Source organism: Pseudophryne corroboree, chromosome 3 (genome assembly GCF_028390025.1).
Source record: "Pseudophryne corroboree isolate aPseCor3 chromosome 3, aPseCor3.hap2, whole genome shotgun sequence".
NCBI classification, from domain to species: domain Eukaryota; kingdom Metazoa; phylum Chordata; class Amphibia; order Anura; family Myobatrachidae; genus Pseudophryne; species Pseudophryne corroboree.
The window spans coordinates 326,397,889-326,418,028 of record NC_086446.1 but is presented as its reverse complement, the minus strand read 5'-3'; the positions used below and the strand labels follow the sequence as shown (position 1 = coordinate 326,418,028).

At 51.1% G+C, this 20,140-nt stretch overlaps 2 protein-coding genes across 6 annotated transcripts in view; one reads left to right on the top strand and one right to left on the bottom strand.

Annotated features, from left to right (window-relative positions):
* GDAP1L1 (ganglioside induced differentiation associated protein 1 like 1) overlaps window positions 1-18,491 on the bottom strand; it is a 349,133-nt gene extending 330,642 nt beyond the window's left edge. The window contains exon 1 of one of the 4 annotated variants that reach the window (XM_063959546.1): window positions 18,396-18,491. The gene's annotated coding sequence lies outside the window, so the exon portion shown is untranslated. Of the gene's footprint in view, window positions 1-16,593; window positions 17,539-18,395 lie in introns of those variants that run through there. The other 3 variants (XM_063959544.1, XM_063959548.1, XM_063959547.1) reach the window with 3 other exon arrangements.
* A 45-nt stretch (window positions 18,492-18,536) lies between these two features.
* OSER1 (oxidative stress responsive serine rich 1) overlaps window positions 18,537-20,140 on the top strand; it is a 154,024-nt gene continuing 152,420 nt past the window's right edge. The window contains exon 1 of one of the 2 annotated variants that reach the window (XM_063959551.1): window positions 18,537-18,741. The gene's annotated coding sequence lies outside the window, so the exon portion shown is untranslated. The remainder of the gene's footprint in view (window positions 18,742-20,140) is intronic. The other variant, XM_063959550.1, reaches the window with a different exon arrangement.

Genomic DNA, 20,140 nt, shown 5'->3' with positions numbered 1-20,140 from the left:
AGCCAGTGCACACCCATTCTAAAGTTCTTTATAGTGCCCATATCTCCTGCGGAGCCCGTCTATACCCCATGGTCCTTACGGAGTCCCCAGCATCCTCTAGGACGTAAGAGAAAGTTAAAATAAGAATTTACTCACCGGTAATTCTATTTCTCGTAGTCCGTAGTGGATGCTGGGGACTCCGTAAGGACCATGGGGATAGACGGGCTCCGCAGGAGACTGGGCACTCTAAAGAAAGATTCAGTACTATCTGGTGTGCACTGGCTCCTCCCTCTATGCCCCTCCTCCAGACCTCAGTTAAGGAAACTGTGCCCGGAAGAGCTGACATTACAAGGAAAGGATTTTGGAATCCAGGGTAAGACTCATACCAGCCACACCAATCACACTGTACAACTTGTGATAAACTTACCCAGTTAACAGTATGAACAACAACTGAGCATCACTCAACCGATGCTACATAACCATAACCCTTTGTTAAGCAATAACTATATACACGTATTGCAGAAAGTCCGCACTTGGGCCCTCATTCCGAGTTGTTCGCTCGCAAGCTGCTTTTAGCAGCTTTGCACGCGCTAAGCCGCCGCCTACTGGGAGTGAATCTTAGCATAGTAAAATTGCGAACGAAAGATTCTCAAAATTGCGATTACACACCTCTTAGCAGCTTCAGACTTACTCGGCATCTGCGATCAGTTCAGTGCTTGTCGTTCCTGGTTTGACGTCACAAACACACCCAGCGTTCGCCCAGACACGCCTCCGTTTCTTCAGCCACTCCCGCGTTTTTCCCAGAAACGGTACGTTTTTTCGCACACACCCATAAAACGGCCTGTTTCCGCCCAGAAACACCCACTTCCTGTCAATCACATTACGATCACCAGAACGAAGAAAAAACCGTGAGTAAAATTCCTAACTGCATAGCAAATTTACTTGGCGCAGTCGCACTGCGGACATTGCGCATGCGCATTCGCGACTAATCGCTCCGTTGCGGAAAAAAAACAACGAGCGAACAACTCGGAATGACCCCCTTGGGACGGGCGCCCAGCATCCACTACGGACTACAAGAAATAGAATTACCGGTGAGTAAATTCTTATTTTCTCTAACGTCCTAGTGGATGCTGGGGACTCCATAAGGACCATGGGGATTATACCAAAGCTCCCAAACGGGCGGGAGAGTGCGGATGACTCTGCAGCACCGAATGGGCAAACACAAGGTCCTCCTCAGCCAGGGTATCAAACCTGTAGAATTTTGCATAAGTGTTTGAACCCGACCAAGTAGCAGCTCGGCAAAGCTGTAATGCCGAGACCCCTCGGGCAGCCGCCCAAGAAGAGCCCACTTTCCTTGTGGAATGGGCTTTCACTGATTTCGGCTGCGGCAATCCCGCCGCAGAATGAGCCTGCTGAATCATGTTACAGATCCAGCGAGCAATAGTTTGCTTTGAAGCAGGAGCACCCAGCTTGTTGGATGCATACAGGATAAACAGCGAGTCAGTCTTCCTGACTCCAGCCGTTCTGGTTACATAAATCTTCAAAGCCCGGACTACGTCCAGCAACTTGGAGTCCTCCAAGTCACGAGTAGCCGCAGGCACCACAATAGGTTGGTTCAAATGAAAAGATGACACCACCTTTGGCAGAAACTGCGGACGAGTCCGCAATTCTGCCCTGTCCATATGGAAAACCAGATAGGGGCTTTTACATGACAAAGCCGCCAATTCTGACACACGCCTAGCTGAAGCTAAAGCCAACAGCATGACCACTTTCCACGTGAGATACTTTAGTTCCACGGTCTTAAGTGGCTCAAACCAGTGGGATTTCAGGAAATCCAACACCACATTAAGATCCCAAGGTGCCACTGGTGGCACAAAAGGGGGCTGAATATGCAGCACTCCCTTAACAAACGTCTGAACCTCAGGTAGTGAAGCCAGTTCTTTTTGAAAGAAGATGGATAGGGCCGAAATCTGGACCTTTATGGACCCTAATTTTAGGCCCATAGTCACACCTGACTGTAGGAAGTGCAGGAATCGACCCAGCTGGAATTCCTCTGTAGGGGCCTTCCTGGCCTCACACCAAGCAACATATTTTCGCCATATACGGTGATAATGCTTTGCTGTCACGTCCTTCCTAGCCTTTATCAGCGTAGGAATAACTTCATCCGGAATGCCCTTTTCTGCTAGGATTCGGCGTTCAACCGACATGCCGTCAAACGCAGCCGCGGTAAGTCTTGGAACAGACAGGGCCCCTGTTGCAACAGGTCCTGTCTGAGAGGCAGAGGCCATGGTTCCTCTGTGAGCATTTCTTGCAGTTCCGGGTACCAAGTCCTTCTTGGCCAGTCCGGAACAATGAGTATTGTTTTCACTCTTCTTTTCCTTACGATTCTCAGTACCTTGGGTATGAGAGGAAGAGGAGGAAACACATAGACCGACTGGAACACCCACGGTGTTACCAGTGCGTCCACAGCTATCGCCTGAGGGTCCCTTGACCTGGCGCAATACCTTTTTAGCTTTTTGTTGAGGCGGGACGCCATCATGTCCACCTGTGGCAGATCCCACCGACTTGCAATTTGCGTGAAGACTTCTTGATGAAGTCCCCACTCTCCCGGGTGGAGGTCGTGCCTGCTGAGGAATTCTGCTTCCCAGTTGTCCACTCCCGGAATGAACACTGCTGACAGTGCTTGCACGTGATTCTCCGCCCAACGAAGAATCCTGGTGGCTTCCGCCATCGCCACTCTGCTTCTTGTGCCGCCCTGGCGGTTTACATGAGCCACTGCGGTGATATTGTCTGACTGAATCAGCACCGGTTGGTTGCGAAGCAGAGGCTCCGCTTGACTCAGGGCGTTGTATATGGCCCTTAGTTCCAGGATATTTATGTGCAGACCACAACCCTTGGAAGTTTCTTCCCTGAGTGACTGCCCCCCATCCTCGGAGGCTCGCATCCGTGGTCACCAGGACCCAGTCCTGTATGCCGAACCTGCGGCCCTCGAGAAGGTGAGCACTCTGCAGCCACCACAGAAGAGACACCCTGGCCCTGGGGGACAGGGTGATCAGCCGATGCATCTGAAGATGCGATCCGGACCACTTGTCCAACAGATCCCACTGAAAGATCCTCGCATGGAACCTGCCGAAGGGAATGGCTTCGTATGATGCCACCATCTTTCCCAGGACTCGCGTGCAGTGATGCACCGACACCTGTTTCTCTGACGTCCTAGTGGATGCTGGGAACTCCGAAAGGACCATGGGGAATAGCGGCTCCGCAGGAGACTGGGCACAAAAGTAAAAGCTTTAGGACTAGCTGGTGTGCACTGGCTCCTCCCCCTATGACCCTCCTCCAAGCCTCAGTTAGATTTTTGTGCCCGAACGAGAAGGGTGCAATCTAGGTGGCTCTCCTGAGCTGCTTAGAGTAAAAGTTTAAATTAGGTTTTTTTATTTTCAGTGAGTCCTGCTGGCAACAGGCTCACTGCATCGAGGGACTAAGGGGAGAAGAAGCGAACTCACCTGCGTGCAGAGTGGATTGGGCTTCTTAGGCTACTGGACATTAGCTCCAGAGGGACGATCACAGGACCAGCCATGGATGGGTCCCAGAGCCGCGCCGCCGTCCCCCTTACAGAGCCAGAAGAGCAGAAGAGGTCCGGAAAATCGGCGGCAGAAGACGTCCTGTCTTCAATAAGGTAGCGCACAGCACCGCAGCTGTGCGCCATTGCTCTCAGCACACTTCACACTCCGGTCACTGAGGGTGCAGGGCGCTGGGGGGGGGGCGCCCTGAGACGCAATAAAAATACCTTAGATGGCAAAAAATACATCACATATAGCTCCTGGGCTATATGGATGCATTTAACCCCTGCCAGTTTTTCCTTAAAAAAGCGGGAGAAAGGCCGCCGAGAAGGGGGCGGAGCCTATCTCCTCAGCACACTGGCGCCATTTTCCCTCACAGCTCCGTTGGAGGGAAGCTCCCTGACTCTCCCCTGCAGTCCTGCACTACAGAAACAGGGTAAAACAAGAGAGGGGGGGCACTAATTTGGCAGATAAATCAATACAGCAGCTATATAAGGGAAAAACACTTATATAAGGTTATCCCTGTATATATATATAGCGCTCTGGTGTGTGCTGGCAAACTCTCCCTCTGTCTCCCCAAAGGGCTAGTGGGGTCCTGTCCTCTATCAGAGCATTCCCTGTGTGTGTGCTGTGTGTCGGTACGTTGTGTCGACATGTATGAGGAGGAAAATGGTATGGAGGCGGAGCAATTGCCTGTAATAGTGATGTCACCCCCTAGGGAGTCGACACCTGACTGGATGGTCTTATGGAAGGAATTACGTGATAGCGTCAGCACTTTACAAAAGACTGTTGACGACATGAGACAGCCGGCAAATCAGTTATTACCTGTACAGGCGTCTCAAACACCGTCGGGGGCTCTAAAGCGCCCGTTACCTCAGATGGTCGACACAGACCCAGACACGGACACTGACTCCAGTGTCGACGGTGAGGAAACAAACGTATTTTCCAGTAGGGCCACACGTTACATGATCACGGCAATGAAGGAGGTTTTGAACATTTCTGATACTACAAGTACCACAAAAAAGGGTATTATGTGGGGTGTGAAAAAACTACCCGTAGTTTTTCCTGAATCAGATGAATTAAATGAGGTGTGTGATGAAGCGTGGGTTTCCCCCGATAAAAAACTGCTAATTTCTAAAAAATTATTGGCATTATACCCTTTCCCGCCAGAGGTTAGGGCGCGTTGGGAAACACCCCCTAGGGTAGATAAGGCGCTCACACGCTTATCAAAACAAGTGGCGTTACCGTCTCCTGATACGGCCGCCCTCAAGGAACCAGCTGATAGGAAGCTGGAAAATATCCTTAAAAGTATATACACACATACTGGTATTATACTGCGACCAGCAATCGCCTCAGCCTGGATGTGCAGTGCTGGGGTGGCTTGGTCGGATTCCCTGACTGAAAATATTTATACCCTGGACAGGGACAGTATATTATTGACTATAGAGCATTTAAAGGATGCATTTCTATATATGCGAGATGCACAGAGGGATATTTGCACTCTGGCATCAAGAGTAAGTGCGCTGTCCATTTCTGCCAGAAGAGGGTTATGGACGCGACAGTGGTCAGGTGATGCGGATTCCAAACGGCATATGGAAGTATTGCCGTATAAAGGGGAGGAGTTATTTGGGGTCGGTCTATCGGACCTGGTGGCCACGGCAACGGCTGGGAAATCCACCTTTTTACCCCAGGTCACCTCTCAGCAGAAAAAGACACCGTCTTTTCAGGCTCAGTCCTTTCGTCCCCATAAGGGCAAGCGGGCAAAAGGCCACTCATATCTGCCCCGGGGCAGAGGAAGGGGAAAAAGACTGCAGCAGGCAGCCTCTTCCCAGGAACAGAAGCCCTCCCCCGCTTCTGCCAAGTCCTCAGCATGACGCTGGGGCCTTACAAGCGGACTCAGGCACGGTAGGGGCCCGTCTCAAGAATTTCAGCGCGCAGTGGGCTCACTCGCAAGTGGACCCCTGGATCCTGCAGGTAGTATCTCAGGGGTACAAATTGGAATTCGAGACGTCTCCCCCTCGCCGGTTCCTGAAGTCTGCTTTACCAACGTCTCCCTCCGACAGGGAGGCGGTATTGGAAGCCATTCACAAGCTGTATTCCCAGCAGGTGATAATCAAGGTACCCCTCCTACAACAGGGAAAGGGGTATTATTCCACGCTGTTTGTGGTACCGAAGCCGGACGGCTCAGTGAGACCTATTTTAAATCTGAAATCCTTGAACACTTACATACAAAGGTTCAAATTCAAGATGGAGTCACTCAGAGCAGTGATAGCGAACCTGGAAGAAGGGGACTATATGGTGTCTCTGGACATCAAGGATGCTTACCTCCATGTCCCAATTTGCCCTTCTCACCAAGGGTACCTCAGGTTCGTGGTACAGAACTGTCATTATCAGTTTCAGACGCTGCCGTTTGGATTGTCCACGGCACCCCGGGTCTTTACCAAGGTAATGGCCGAAATGATGATTCTTCTTCGAAGAAAAGGCGTCTTAATTATCCCTTACTTGGACGATCTCCTGATAAGAGCAAGGTCCAGGGAACAGTTAGAGGTCGGAGTAGCACTATCTCAAGTAGTACTACGACAGCACGGGTGGATTCTAAATATTCCAAAATCGCAGCTGATTCCGACGACACGTCTGCTGTTCCTAGGGATGATTCTGGACACAGTCCAGAAAAAGGTGTTTCTCCCGGAGGAGAAAGCCAGGGAGTTATCCGAGCTAGTCAGGAACCTCCTAAAACCAGGCCAAGTGTCAGTGCATCAATGCACAAGGGTCCTGGGAAAAATGGTGGCTTCTTACGTAGCGATTCCATTCGGCAGATTCCACGCAAGAACTTTTCAGTGGGATCTGCTGGACAAATGGTCCGGATCGCATCTTCAGATGCATCAGCGGATAACCCTGTCTCCAAGGACAAGGGTGTCTCTCCTGTGGTGGTTGCAGAGTGCTCATCTTCTAGAGGGCCGCAGATTCGGCATTCATGACTGGGTCCTGGTGACCACGGATGCCAGCCTGAGAGGCTGGGGAGCAGTCACACAGGGAAGAAATTTCCAGGGCTTGTGGTCAAGCATGGAAACGTCATTTCACATAAATATCCTGGAACTAAGGGCCATTTACAATGCCCTAAGTCAAGCAAGGCCTCTGCTTCAGGGACAGCCGGTGTTGATCCAGTCGGACAACATCACGGCAGTCGCCCACGTAAACAGACAGGGCGGCACAAGAAGCAGGAGGGCAATGACGGAAGTTGCAAGGATTCTTCGCTGGGCGGAAAATCATGTGATAGCACTGTCAGCAGTGTTCATTCCGGGAGTGGACAACTGGGAAGCAGACTTCCTCAGCAGACACGACCTCCACCCGGGGGAGTGGGGACTTCACCCAGAAGTCTTCCACATGATTGTGAACCGTTGGGAAAAACCAAAGGTGGACATGATGGCGTCCCGCCTCAACAAAAAACTAGACAGATATTGCGCCAGGTCAAGGGACCCTCAGGCAATAGCTGTGGACGCTCTGGTAACACCGTGGGTGTACCAGTCAGTGTATGTGTTCCCTCCTCTGCCTCTCATACCCAAGGTACTGAGAATCATAAGAAGGAGAGTAGTAAGATCTATACTCGTGGCTCCGGATTGGCCAAGAAGGACTTGGTACCCGGAACTTCAAGAGATGCTCACGGTGGACCCGTGGCCTCTACCTCTAAGAAAGGACCTGCTCCAGCAGGGACCCTGTCTGTTCCAAGACTTACCGCGGCTGCGTTTGACGGCATGGCGGTTGAACGCCGGATCCTGAAGGAAAAAGGCATTCCGGATGAAGTCATCCCTACCCTGATCAAAGCCAGGAAGGATGTAACTGTGCAACATTATCACCGTATTTGGCGTAAATATGTTGCGTGGTGTGAGGCCAGGAAGGCCCCTACAGAGGAATTTCAACTGGGTCGTTTCCTGCATTTCCTGCAAACAGGACTGTCTATGGGCCTAAAATTAGGGTCCATTAAGGTTCAAATTTCGGCCCTGTCGATTTTCTTCCAGAAAGAACTAGCTTCAGTCCCTGAAGTTCAGACGTTTGTCAAGGGGGTGCTGCATATACAGCCTCCTTTTGTGCCTCCAGTGGCACCTTGGGATCTCAATGTAGTTTTGGGGTTCCTAAAATCACATTGGTTTGAACCACTCACCACTGTGGACTTAAAATATCTCATATGGAAAGTGGTAATGCTGTTAGCCCTGGCTTCAGCCAGGCGTGTCTCAGAATTGGCGGCTTTATCCTATAAAAGCCCTTACCTAATTTTTCATACGGACAGGGCAGAATTGAGGTCTCGTCCTCAATTTCTCCCTAAGGTGGTTTCAGCGTTTCACTTAAACCAGCCTATTGTGGTACCTGCGGCTACTAGGGACTTGGAGGATTCCAAGTTGCTGGACGTAGTCAGGGCCCTGAAAATATATGTTTCCAGGACGGCTGGAGTCAGAAAATCTGACTCGCTGTTTATCCTGTATGCACCCAACAAGCTGGGTGCTCCTGCTTCTAAGCAGACTATTGCTCGTTGGATTTGTAGTACAATTCAGCTTGCACATTCTGTGGCAGGCCTGCCACAGCCAAAATCTGTAAAAGCCCATTCCACAAGGAAAGTGGGCTCATCTTGGGCGGCTGCCCGAGGGGTCTCGGCTTTACAACTTTGCCGAGCAGCTACTTGGTCAGGGGCAAACACGTTTGCTAAATTCTACAAATTTGATACCCTGGCTGAGGAGGACCTGGAGTTCTCTCATTCGGTGCTGCAGAGTCATCCGCACTCTCCCGCCCGTTTGGGAGCTTTGGTATAATCCCCATGGTCCTTTCGGAGTTCCCAGCATCCACTAGGACGTCAGAGAAAATAAGAATTTACTTTCCGATAATTCTATTTCTCATAGTCCGTAGTGGATGCTGGGCGCCCATCCCAAGTGCGGATTGTCTGCAATACTTGTACATAGTTACAAAAATCGGGTTATTATTGTTGTGAGCCATCTTTTCAGAGGCTCCTCTGTTATCATGCTGTTAACTGGGTTCAGATCACAGGTTGTACGGTGTGATTGGTGTGGCTGGTATGAGTCTTACCCGGGATTCAAAATCCTTCCTTATTGTGTACGCTCGTCCGGGCACAGTATCCTAACTGAGGCTTGGAGGAGGGTCATAGGGGGAGGAGCCAGTGCACACCAGCTAGTCCTAAAGCTTTTACTTTTGTGCCCAGTCTCCTGCGGAGCCGCTATTCCCCATGGTCCTTTCGGAGTTCCCAGCATCCACTACGGACTATGAGAAATAGAATTATCGGTAAGTAAATTCTTATTTTTGGTTTTAAGAGGTCTCTGACTAGAGTCACGAGCTCCTGAGCCTTCTCCGCCGGGAGAAACACCTTCTTCTGGTCTGTGTCCAGAATCATGCCCAGAAAGGGCAGACGCGTCGTAGGAATCAGTTGCGATTTTGGGATATTCAGAATCCAGCCGTGCTGTTGCAACACTTCCTGAGAGTGTGCTACGCTGATCAGCAACTGCTCTCTGGACCTCGCCTTTATGAGGAGATCGTCCAAGTATGGGATAATTGTGACTCCTCGCTTTCTCAGGAGTACCATCATTTCCGCCAGTACCTTGGTAAATATTCTCGGTGCCGTGGAGAGCCCAAACGGCAACGTCTGGAATTGGTAATGACAGTCCTGTACCACAAATCTGAGGTACTCCTGATGAGGTTGATAAATGGGGACATGCAAGTAAGCATCCTTGATGTCCAGAGACACCATAAAATCCCCCTCTTCCAGGCTTGCAATGACCGCTCTGAGCGATTCCATTTTGAACTTGAATTTCTTCAGATAAATGTTCAGGGATTTTAAATTCAAGATGGGTCTGACCGAACCGTCCGGTTTCGGTACTACAAATATAGTGGAATAGTAACCCCTTCCCTGTTGAAGGAGAGCAACCTTTACAACCACCTGCTGGAGGTATAACTTGTGAATTGCTGCCAGCACTACCTCCCTTTCCATGGGGGAAGATGGCAAGGCCGATTTTAGGTAACGGTGAGGGGGCGTCACCTCGAATTCCAGTTTGTATCCCTGAGACACAACTTGTATAGCCCAAGGATCCACCCGTGAGCGAACCCACTGGTGGCTGAAATGTCGGAGACGCGCCCCCGCGGCTCCTAGCTCCGCCAGTGGAGCCCCAGCGTCATGCGGTGGATTTAGTGGAAGCCGGGGAGGACTTTTGTTCCTGGGAACTAGCTGCGTGGTGCAGCCTCTTTCCTCTACCCCTGCCTCTGGCAAGAAAGGATGCACCTCTGACTTTCTTGCTCTTTTGCGAACGAAAGGACTGCATTTGGTAATACGGTGCTTTCTTAGGCTGTGGAGGGACATAAGGCAAGAAATTTGACTTCCCAGCCGTAGCTGTGGAAACTAGGTCTGAGAGACCGTCCCCAAACAATTCCTCACCCTTATAGGGTAAAACCTCCATGTGTTTTTTAGAGTCGGTATCCCCTGTCCATTGCCGAGTCCATAAGACCCTTCTGGCAGAAATGGACATTGCGTTTACTCTAGAGCCCAGCAGGCAAATGTCCCTCTGGGCATCCCGCATATATAGGACCGCGTCCTTGATATGTGCCAGGGTCATTAGAACAGAGTCCCTGTCCAGGGTATCTAACTCCTCAGACAGAGTATCCGTCCATGCTGCTACCGCACTACACATCCAGGCCTCAGCAATTGCTGGCCTCAGCAGCGTATCAGAATGTGTGTAAACAGACTTCAGGATAGCTTCCTGCTTTCTATCCGCAGGATCCTTTAGGGCGGCCGTATCCTGAGACGGCAGGGCCACCTTCTTAGATAAGCGTGTCAGCGCCTTGTCTGCCCTGGGGGAGGATTCCCAGCGTAACCTGTCCGTTGGCGGGAAAGGATACGCCATCAGCAATCTCTTGGAAATTACTACCTTCCTATCAGGGGAATCCCATGCTTTTTCACATAATTCATTCAATTCATGTGACGGGGGAAAAGCCACTTCTTGCTTTTTCTCCCAATACATATAAATCCTCTTGTCAGGGACAGGATTTTCCTCAGAAATGTGTAACACATCCTTCATTGCCACAATCATGTAGCGGATGGCTTTAGTCATTTTAGGCTGCAACTTTGCATCATCGTCATCGACACTGGAATCAGATTCCGTGTCGACGTCTGTGTCAACTAACTGGGATATTGGGCGCTTTTGAGACCCTGACGGCCTCTGCGCTGTGGGAGCAGGCATGGGTTGAGACCCCGACTGTCCCAAGGCTACAGCTTTATCCAATCTGTTATGTAAGGAGCTTACATTATCATTTAACACCTTCCACATATCCATCCAATCAGGTGTCGGCCCCGTCGGGGGCGACACCACATCTATTTGCACTTGTTCTGCCTCCACGTATCCTTCCTCATCAAACATGTCGACACCAGCGTACCGACACACCGCACACATACAGGGAACGCTCTGACTGAGGACAGGACCCCACAAAGGCTTTTGGGGAGACAGAGAGAGAGTATGCCAGCACACACCCCAGCGCTATATAACCCAGGGATTACACTGTACCTTAGTGTTTACCCAGTAGCTGCTGTTTTATATATATATATATATATATATATATATATATATCTGCGCCTAAATTTATGTGACCCCTCTCTTTTTTACCCTCTATTGCACCTGTATACTGCAGGGGAGAGCCTGGGGAGTGTCCTTCCAGCGGCGCTGTTAAGAGAAAATGGCGCTGGTGTGCTGAGGAAGAAGGCCCCGCCCCCTCAGCGGCGGGCTTCTGTACCGCTTCTCATGTGTACAAATGGCGGGGGCTCGCACATATATACAGTGCCTGACTGTATATATGTATACTTTTGCCATCAGGTATCTTAATTGCTGCCCAGGGCGCCCCCCCCCCCTGCGCCCTACAGTGACCGGAGTGTGTGGTTGTGCTGCGTGAGCAATGGCGCACAGCTGCAGTGCTGTGCGCTACCTTAAGTGAAGACAGGAGTCTTCTGCCGCCGATTTCGATGTCTTCTTGCTTCTGCTGCTTCTGTACTTCTGGCTCTGCGAGGGGGACGGCGGCGCGGCTCGGGAACGGACGATCAAGGTTAGGTACCTGTGTTCGATCCCTCTGGAGCTAATGGTGTCCAGTAGCCTAAGAAGCGCAACTTAGCTGCAGTGAGTAGGTTTGCTTCTCTCCCCTCAGTCCCACGTAGCAGAGAGTCTGTTGCCAGCAGAAGCTCTCTGAAAATAAAAAACCTGACAAAATACTTTCTTTTCTAGCAAGCTCAGGAGAGCCCACTAGGAGCACCCAGCTCTGGCCGGGCACAGATTCTAACTGAGGTCTGGAGGAGGGGCATAGAGGGAGGAGCCAGTGCACACCAGATAGTACTGAATCTTTCTTTAGAGTGCCCAGTCTCCTGCGGAGCCCGTCTATCCCCATGGTCCTTACGGAGTCCCCAGCATCCACTAGGACGTTAGAGAAAATGGGCTTATCACAATGGATGGGTTAGTCTCAGTCATTAGTGGCAGTGAGCTGCTCCCGACACACATACGGCTCTTTGCACAGCCTGCGTATCTTGCGCTCGACTCCCGGCTTCAACATCCAATTCTCCACTGCTAATCGCTGTAACACAGAGGTCACTTTGCCTGTGTCTCTCCCCAAATGCGTTTCAGCCTTAGCCTTGGGTCAGTGGGAAGCCTGACGAAGGCTAAGGATTAAACGCGTTGACGTCGGCAACAGGAGGTGGTCATAATAATGTGACTCGACCTTAGGGCCCCCCTGTCTTAAGTACCCGAGCCCCCAAAGCATTAATCCAGCTCTGCTCATGTGAACGCATTTTGCAATGCATGCTCAAACCTTATTTCCCGTTTTTGATGCATATGCTGTCTGTGGGCAAATCGTCTCAAAATTTGCCCCTCAATACTCTACAAGTGTGCTTAGGTTTAAGAGAGGGGCAACAAGCTGAAAAAGCATGTTTAATAAAAAGTGTAAAATAAGAATTTACTTACCGATAATTCTATTTCTCATAGTCCGTAGTGGATGCTGGGGACTCCGTCAGGACCATGGGGAACAGCGGCTCCGCAGGAGACAGGGCACAAAAAGTAAGCCTTTAGGATCACATGGTGTGCACTGGCTCCTCCCCCCATGACCCTCCTCCAAGCCCCAGTTAGGTACTGTGCCCGGACGAGCGTACACAATAAGGAAGGATCTTGAATCCCGGGTAAGACTCATACCAGCCACACCAATCACACCGTACAACTTGTGATTTGAACCCAGTTAACAGTATGATAACAACGAAGAAGCCTCTGAAAAGATGGCTCACAACAATAATAACCCGATTTTTGTAACAATAACTATGTACAAGTATTGCAGACAATCCGCACTTGGGATGGGCGCCCAGCATCCACTACGGACTATGAGAAATAGAATTATCGGTAAGTAAATTCTTATTTTCTCTAACGTCCTAGTGGATGCTGGGGACTCCGTCAGGACCATGGGGATTATACCAAAGCTCCCAAACGGGCGGGAGAGTGCGGATGACTCTGCAGCACCGAATGAGAGAACTCCAGGTCCTCCTTAGCCAGAGTATCAAATTTGTAAAATTTTACAAACGTGTTCTCCCCTGACCACGTAGCTGCTCGGCAAAGTTGTAATGCCGAGACCCCTCGGGCAGCCGCCCAAGATGAGCCCACCTTCCTTGTGGAGTGGGCATTTACAGATTTAGGCTGTGGCAGGCCTGCCACAGAATGTGCAAGTTGGATTGTGCTACAGATCCAACGAGCAATCGTCTGCTTAGACGCAGGAGCACCCATCTTGTTGGGTGCATACAGGATAAACAGCGAGTCAGATTTTCTGACTCCAGCCGTCCTTGAAATATATATTTTCAATGCTCTGACAACGTCCAGCAACTTGGAGTCCTCCAAGTCGCTAGTAGCAGCAGGCACCACAATAGGCTGGTTCAAGTGAAAAGCCGAAACCACCTTAGGCAGAAACTGAGGACGCGTCCGCAGTTCTGCCCTGTCCGAATGGAAAATCAGATATGGGCTTTTGTACGATAAAGCCGCCAACTCTGATACTCTCCTGGCTGAAGCCAGGGCCAGTAGCATGGTTACTTTCCATGTAAGATACTTCAAATCTACCGATTTGAGCGGCTCAAACCAATGGGATTTGAGAAAATCCAAAACTACGTTGAGATCCCACGGTGCCACTGGAGGCACAATCGGGGGCTGTATATGTAGTAAACCTTTGACAAAGGTTTGTACTTCAGGCACTGAAGCCAATTCTTTCTGGAAGAAAATCGATAAGGCCGAAATTTGAACCTTAATAGACCCCAATTTGAGGCCCATAGACAATCCTGCCTGCAGGAAATGTAGGAATCAACCCAACTGAAATTCCTCCGTTGGGGCCTTCTTGGCCTCACACCACGCAACATATTTTCTCCAAATGCGGTGATAATGTTGTGCGGTCACTTCCTTCCTGGCTTTAATCAAGGTAGGAATAACTTCCTCTGGAATGCCCTTTTCTTTTAGAATCCGGCGTTCAACCGCCATGCCGTCAAACGCAGTCGCGGTAAGTCTTGGAACATACAAGGTACCTGCTGAAGCAGATCCCTTCTTAACGGTAGAGGCCACGGCTCTTCCGTGAGCATCTCTTGAAGTTCCGGGTACCAAGTCCTTCTCGGCCAATCCGGAGCCACGAGTATTGTTCTTACTCCCCGTAGCCGTATAATTCTCAGTACCTTTGGTATGAGAGGCAGAGGAGGAAACACATACACGGACTGGTACACCCACGGTGTTACCAGAGCGTCCACAGCTATTGCCTGAGGGTCTCTTGACCTGGCGCAATATCTGTCCAGTTTCTTGTTGAGGCGGGACGCCATCATGTCCACCTTTGGTTTTTCCCAACGGTTCACAATCATGTGGAAGACTTCTGGATGAAGTCCCCACTCTCCCGGGTGGAGGTCGTGTCTGCTGAGGAAGTCTGCTTCCCAGTTGTCCACTCCCGGAATGAACACTGCTGACAGTGCTATGACATGATTTTCCGCCCAGCGAAGAATCCTTGCAGCTTCTGTCATTGCTCTTCTGCTTCTCGTGCCGCCCTGTCTTTTTACGTGGGCGACTGCCGTGATGTTGTCCGACTGGATCAACACCGGCTGACCCTGAAGCAGCGGTTTTGCCAGGCTTAGAGCATTGTAAATCGCTCTTAGCTCCAGTATATTTATGTGAAGAGACGTCTCCAGGTTCGACCACACGCCCTGGAAGTTTCTTCCCTGTGTGACTGCTCCCCAGCCTCGTAGGCTGGCATCCGTAGTCACCAGGACCCAGTCCTGTATGCCGAATCTGCGGCCCTCTAACAGATGGGCACTGTGCAACCACCACAGAAGAGACACCCTTGTTCTTGGTGACAGTGTTATCCGCTGATGCATGTGCAGATGCGATCCGGACCATTTGTCCAGCAGATCCCACTGAAATATTCGTGCGTGGAATCTGCCGAATGGAATTGCTTCGTCAGAAGCCACCATCTTTCCCAGGACTCTTGTGCATTGATGTACTGACACATTTCCTGGTTTTAGGAGGTTCCTGACAAGTTCGGATAACTCCCTTGCTTTCTCCTCCGGGAGAAACACCTTTTTCTGAACAGTGTCCAGAATCATTCCCAGGAACAGCAGACGTGTCGTCGGGGTCAATTGAGATTTTGGAAGATTCAGAATCCACCCGTGTTGTTGAAGCACTACTTGGGTTAGTGCTACTCCGACTTCCAGCTGTTCTCTAGACCTTGCCCTTATCAGGAGATCGTCCAAGTAAGGGATAATTAATACGCCTTTTCTTCGTAGAAGAACCATCATTTCGGCCATTACCTTGGTAAAGACCCGAGGTGCCGTGGACAAACCAAACGGCAGCGTTTGAAACTGATAATGACAGTTTTGTATCACGAACCTGAGATACCCTTGGTGTGAAGGGTAAATTGGGACATGCAGATAAGCATCTTTTATGTCCAGGGACACCATGAAGTCCCCTTCTTCCAGATTCGCTATCACTGCTCTGAGTGACTCCATCTTGAACTTGAATTTCTGTATGTACAGGTTCAAGGATTTCAGATTTAGAATAGGTCTTACCGAACCGTCCGGCTTCGGTACCACAAATAGTGTGGAATAATACCCCTTTCCCTGTTGTAGGAGGGGTACCTTGTAGCAGTGAGCCTGTTGCCAGCAGGACTCACTGAAAATAAGAAACCTAAAAAACTTTTTCTAAGCAGCTCTTTATGAGAGCCACCTAGATTGCACCCTGCTCGGACGGGCACAAAAACCTAACTGGGGCTTGGAGGAGGGTCATGGGGGGAGGAGCCAGTGCACACCATGTGATCCTAAAGGCTTACTTTTTGTGCCCTGTCTCCTGCGGAGCCGCTGTTCCCCATGGTCCTGACGGAGTCCCCAGCATCCACTAGGACGTTAGAGAAAATAACACATGGAAAGACAAATATCCAAGCACTTTAAAACTATCATTTCATGAAGTTAAACTTTTCCATTTTAGTCACCAATTGTTTGTCAGTGGTTCCCAAACTCAGTCCTCAAGTCACCCTAACAGTCCAGGTTTTAAGGATATCCATGCTTAAGCACAGGTGACTTAATTAGTACATCAACTTGATTACACCATATGTGTCCAAGCATAGATAGCCTTATAACCTGGACTGTTTAGGGTGCTTTGAGGTTTACCTTTCAGACCAGATGCACCTTGCTGCACCAATCACAATTCTGTTTGATCCCACTGGACCTGGGCTAATAGGGGATTCCTTCTTACCACATATGAAACATAAAAACAGCGCTAATAAAGAATCTAAAAATCAGGTGTTTCCTTAAAATAAATCACATACGTTTTATTATTATTCAACAAATATATATAAAACTTTCATAATTGTGAGCCATGAAAAATAGAGCCTCTATAGCCAGTCTCTGACCACCGACAGTAAATGTGCACACCACTTAAGATCAGTAATGTCCCTGTGACCGGTCACAATATCAACAGGATCCTTAGTTTTAAATATGCAGATCAGTCCAATCTTGTGGTATAATTACCAGTATTACAGTGGATTTGCCGGGTATCCCACCTAGCGAAGGTCCAGAGGCTGTCTCCGATCCTACGCAGATGTTTGGTGGTTTTCCCTCTGTTACTTTTCCACGTCCATAGATTGAAGAATATCCAAGATGGTGATAACTGCAATGGTATCCTGAAGGTGGCTTTAGGGTGTCTGGGTCAGGGCTGGTTCCCTTACGCGTTTCGCTGGCGTTTGGCAGCTTTATCAAAGGTCAGTAATCACTTGTTTTTAACTCCACCCACTGAGCAGTGGGCGGGTTAGGTGCTGTCATCACCAGGCTCCTACAATCGTCACCTGGAACCGCTTACTTCTACTCAGCCTCCTACCATTGGCTACTGAAAACTGCCTACTTCTGTGTATGCAGGGACACGCTGCTGCTGCAACACCTCCTAATTTGTGTCTGCTAATTCCCACTGGTCCTTACCAGTCTGTGTTGAATAGCTGGCAGAGGGCTGAGCTTGAAGACAGTGGGCTCAATCCAGGAGAGACGGAGAATGGAATAGCGTTTTGTGCAATTCTGTCGGTTGTAAGATACAGCCATAGCATATACGATGTTACAGAAATTCAATACTCTCTCAGAGTCAGAGGATATCCATCCGGGATACGGATGTTTAGATTGCTGGAGGGGAGGGCGAGCGCAACGAAGCCCCTTGCAGGTGTGCTGCGCTCGCCATGCAGCAGGCTCGGTGGCTCGCCACAGGTTCTATTCCCACTCTATGGGTGTTGTGGACACACACGAGTGGGAATAGTCCCTGTCAGTCGGCATTCTGACTGTTGGGCTTTCCACCGGGCGGGATTCCGGAGCCGGTCACATAACCGCATCCCGGGACTTCCTTTACTATATGAGGCTTTCTGTGATACTCTCTTATAAGGAGATGTAATAAGCAATGAAAAGAGTGGAGAAGTTGCCCATGGCAACCAATCAGCATTGAAGTAACATTTTGGATACTATAAAATTATACAGAGCAGCTTTTTGGTTGCCATGGACAACTTCTCCACTGGGTCACTTCTCCGCACTTTTCACTGCTTAGTACTGTGGCCCTCATTCCGAGTTGATCGCTCGCTAGGTGCTTTTAGCAGCAGTGCACACGCTAGGCCGCCGCCCTCTGGGAGTGTATCTTAGCTTAGCAGAAGTGCGAACGAAAGATTTGCAGTTCTGCTACTAAAAAATTTCATGCAGTTTCAGAGTGGCTCAAGACTTACTCCTACCTTGCGATCACTTCAGTCAGTTTCGTTCCTGGTTTGACGTCACAAACACGCTCTGCGTTCGGCCAGCCCCTCCCCCGTTTCACCCGGCACGCCTGCGTTTTTTAGCACACTCCCGGAAAACGGTCAGTTACCACCCAGAAACACCCACTTCCTGTCAATTACTCACCGATCAACACAGCGACAGAAAAGCGTCGCTCACCCTTGTGTAAAACTGCAGTTTTGTGTGAAAGTACTTTGCGTGTGAGTACTGCGGCCTGTACGCATGCGCAGAAATGCCGCTTTTTCACCTGATCGCCGTGCTGCGAACGAAAGCAGCTAGCGACCAACTCGGAATGAGGGCCATAGTTTTGAATCAGTATAAACCTTACATGTATGGGGAAAAAAGCAACACTCAAATATGCACCGTGATTGCGACACACGGGTATTTTAGTTGCTGGATTACATATATGTGAAACGTGTACCATATTATTGCAGACATGTGGTGAAGAACGTGTGCCTGATTTTCATTTCCAAAGTAAATGTCACATTACATCAACTAAATTCAATCCTAGAGCTGCGTAATAACTGACCTACCGCCAAAGCTTGGCTACGGATATATCTTGTTATAACTTATCGGCGCTCGATTACGAAAGACCAGAAGAAAATAAACAACAATATGGCGGCCAGCCTACGCTGCGTTCCACCGCAGGGCCGCACGTGACACGCAAGCTGATCATGTGACGCAGCTCCCACGCGCTGCAGAGGTTGGACGCTCTAGCCCGTGTTTTCTCACGTCTCTATAGCGGTGGTGGGTGACGTCACCCGAAGCGGGGCTGCAGAGTCACCGCCGAGTGCTGTACGCAAACGACGAGTGTTACGGTGTTACCCCGAGGCTGGTGTGTACTCTACTCCCGGTGCCTGCCAGGACACGGCCTCCATGGTAAGAAGACACACTGGTGGCAGGTTTCGAAGCTCCACATTCCCTGAGCGGGCTGTGTTTATGTTACCCCACAGTTCTATGGGTGTGACTGATCAGACCTGTATGCTGGGTGGAAAGAAGCCCATACCTTCACATTTCCGTGGAGACACGGGAGGAGGGTGTAGTGGAGGTTTTTTCAAATAGTTTTACAGAGGTTATAATAGATGTTGATGACCTAGGGGGAGCCTTTCTTTTTGTTCTGACTAAGGTGGGCAAGACGGTAAGGGCTGTGTGGTGGGCCAGGCAGTAGTGCCTGTGGGGTGGCCAGGTGGTAAGGGCCTGCGGAGTGGCCAGGCGGTAAGGGCCTGCGGGGTGGCCAGGCGGTAAGGGCCTGCGGGGTGGCCAGACGGTAAGGGCCTGCGGGGTGGCCAGACGGTAAGGGCCTGCGGGGTGGCCAGACGGTAAGGGCCTGCGGGGTGGCCAGACGGTAAGGGCCTGCGGGGTGGCCAGACGGTAAGGGCCTGCGGGGTGGCCAGACGGTAAGGGCCTGCGGGGTGGCCAGACGGTATGGGCCTAGCGGTAAGGGCCTGCGGGGTGGTCAGGCGGTAAGGGCCTGCGGGGTGGTCAGGCGGTAAGGGCCTGCGGGGTGGTCAGGCGGTAAGGGCCTGCGGGGTGGTCAGGCGGTAAGGGCCTGCGGAGTGGCCAGGCGGTAAGGGCCTGCGGAGTGGCCAGGCGGTAAGGGCCTGCGGGGTGGCCAGGCGGTAAGGGCCTGCGGGGTGGCCAGACGGTAAGGGCCTGCGGGGTGGCCAGACGGTAAGGGCCTGCGGGGTGGCCAGACGGTAAGGGCCTGCGGGGTGGCCAGACGGTAAGGGCCTGCGGGGTGGCCAGACGGTAAGGGCCTGCGGGGTGGCCAGACGGTAAGGGCCTGCGGGGTGGCCAGACGGTAAGGGCCTGGCGGTAAGGGCATGCGGGGTGGTCAGGCGGTAAGGGCCTGCGGGGTGGCCAGGCGGTAAGGGCCTGCGGGGTGGCCAGGCGGTTAGGGCCTGCGGGGTGGCCAGGCGGTTAGGGCCTGCGGGGTGGCCAGGCGGTTAGGGCCTGCGGGGTGGCCAGGCGGTTAGGGCCTGCGGGGTGGCCAGGCGGTAAGGGCCTGCGGGGTGGCCAGGCGGTAAGGGCCTGCGGGGTGGCCAGGCGGTAAGGGCCTGCGGGGTGGCCAGGCGGTAAGGGCCTGCGGGGTGGCCAGGCGGTAAGGGCCTGGGGGTGGCCAGGCGGTAAGGGCTGGTGGGGTTGGGCAAGACGTTAGGACCTGTGGGGTGGGTGATAAGGTGTGTGTTGTTCTCACCAAAGCACGGCCTCATACTAAGAGGGCTAGCATTTACTGGGCCTCCTGTGACTCTGTTAGCGCACTGCATTATAGTACTGA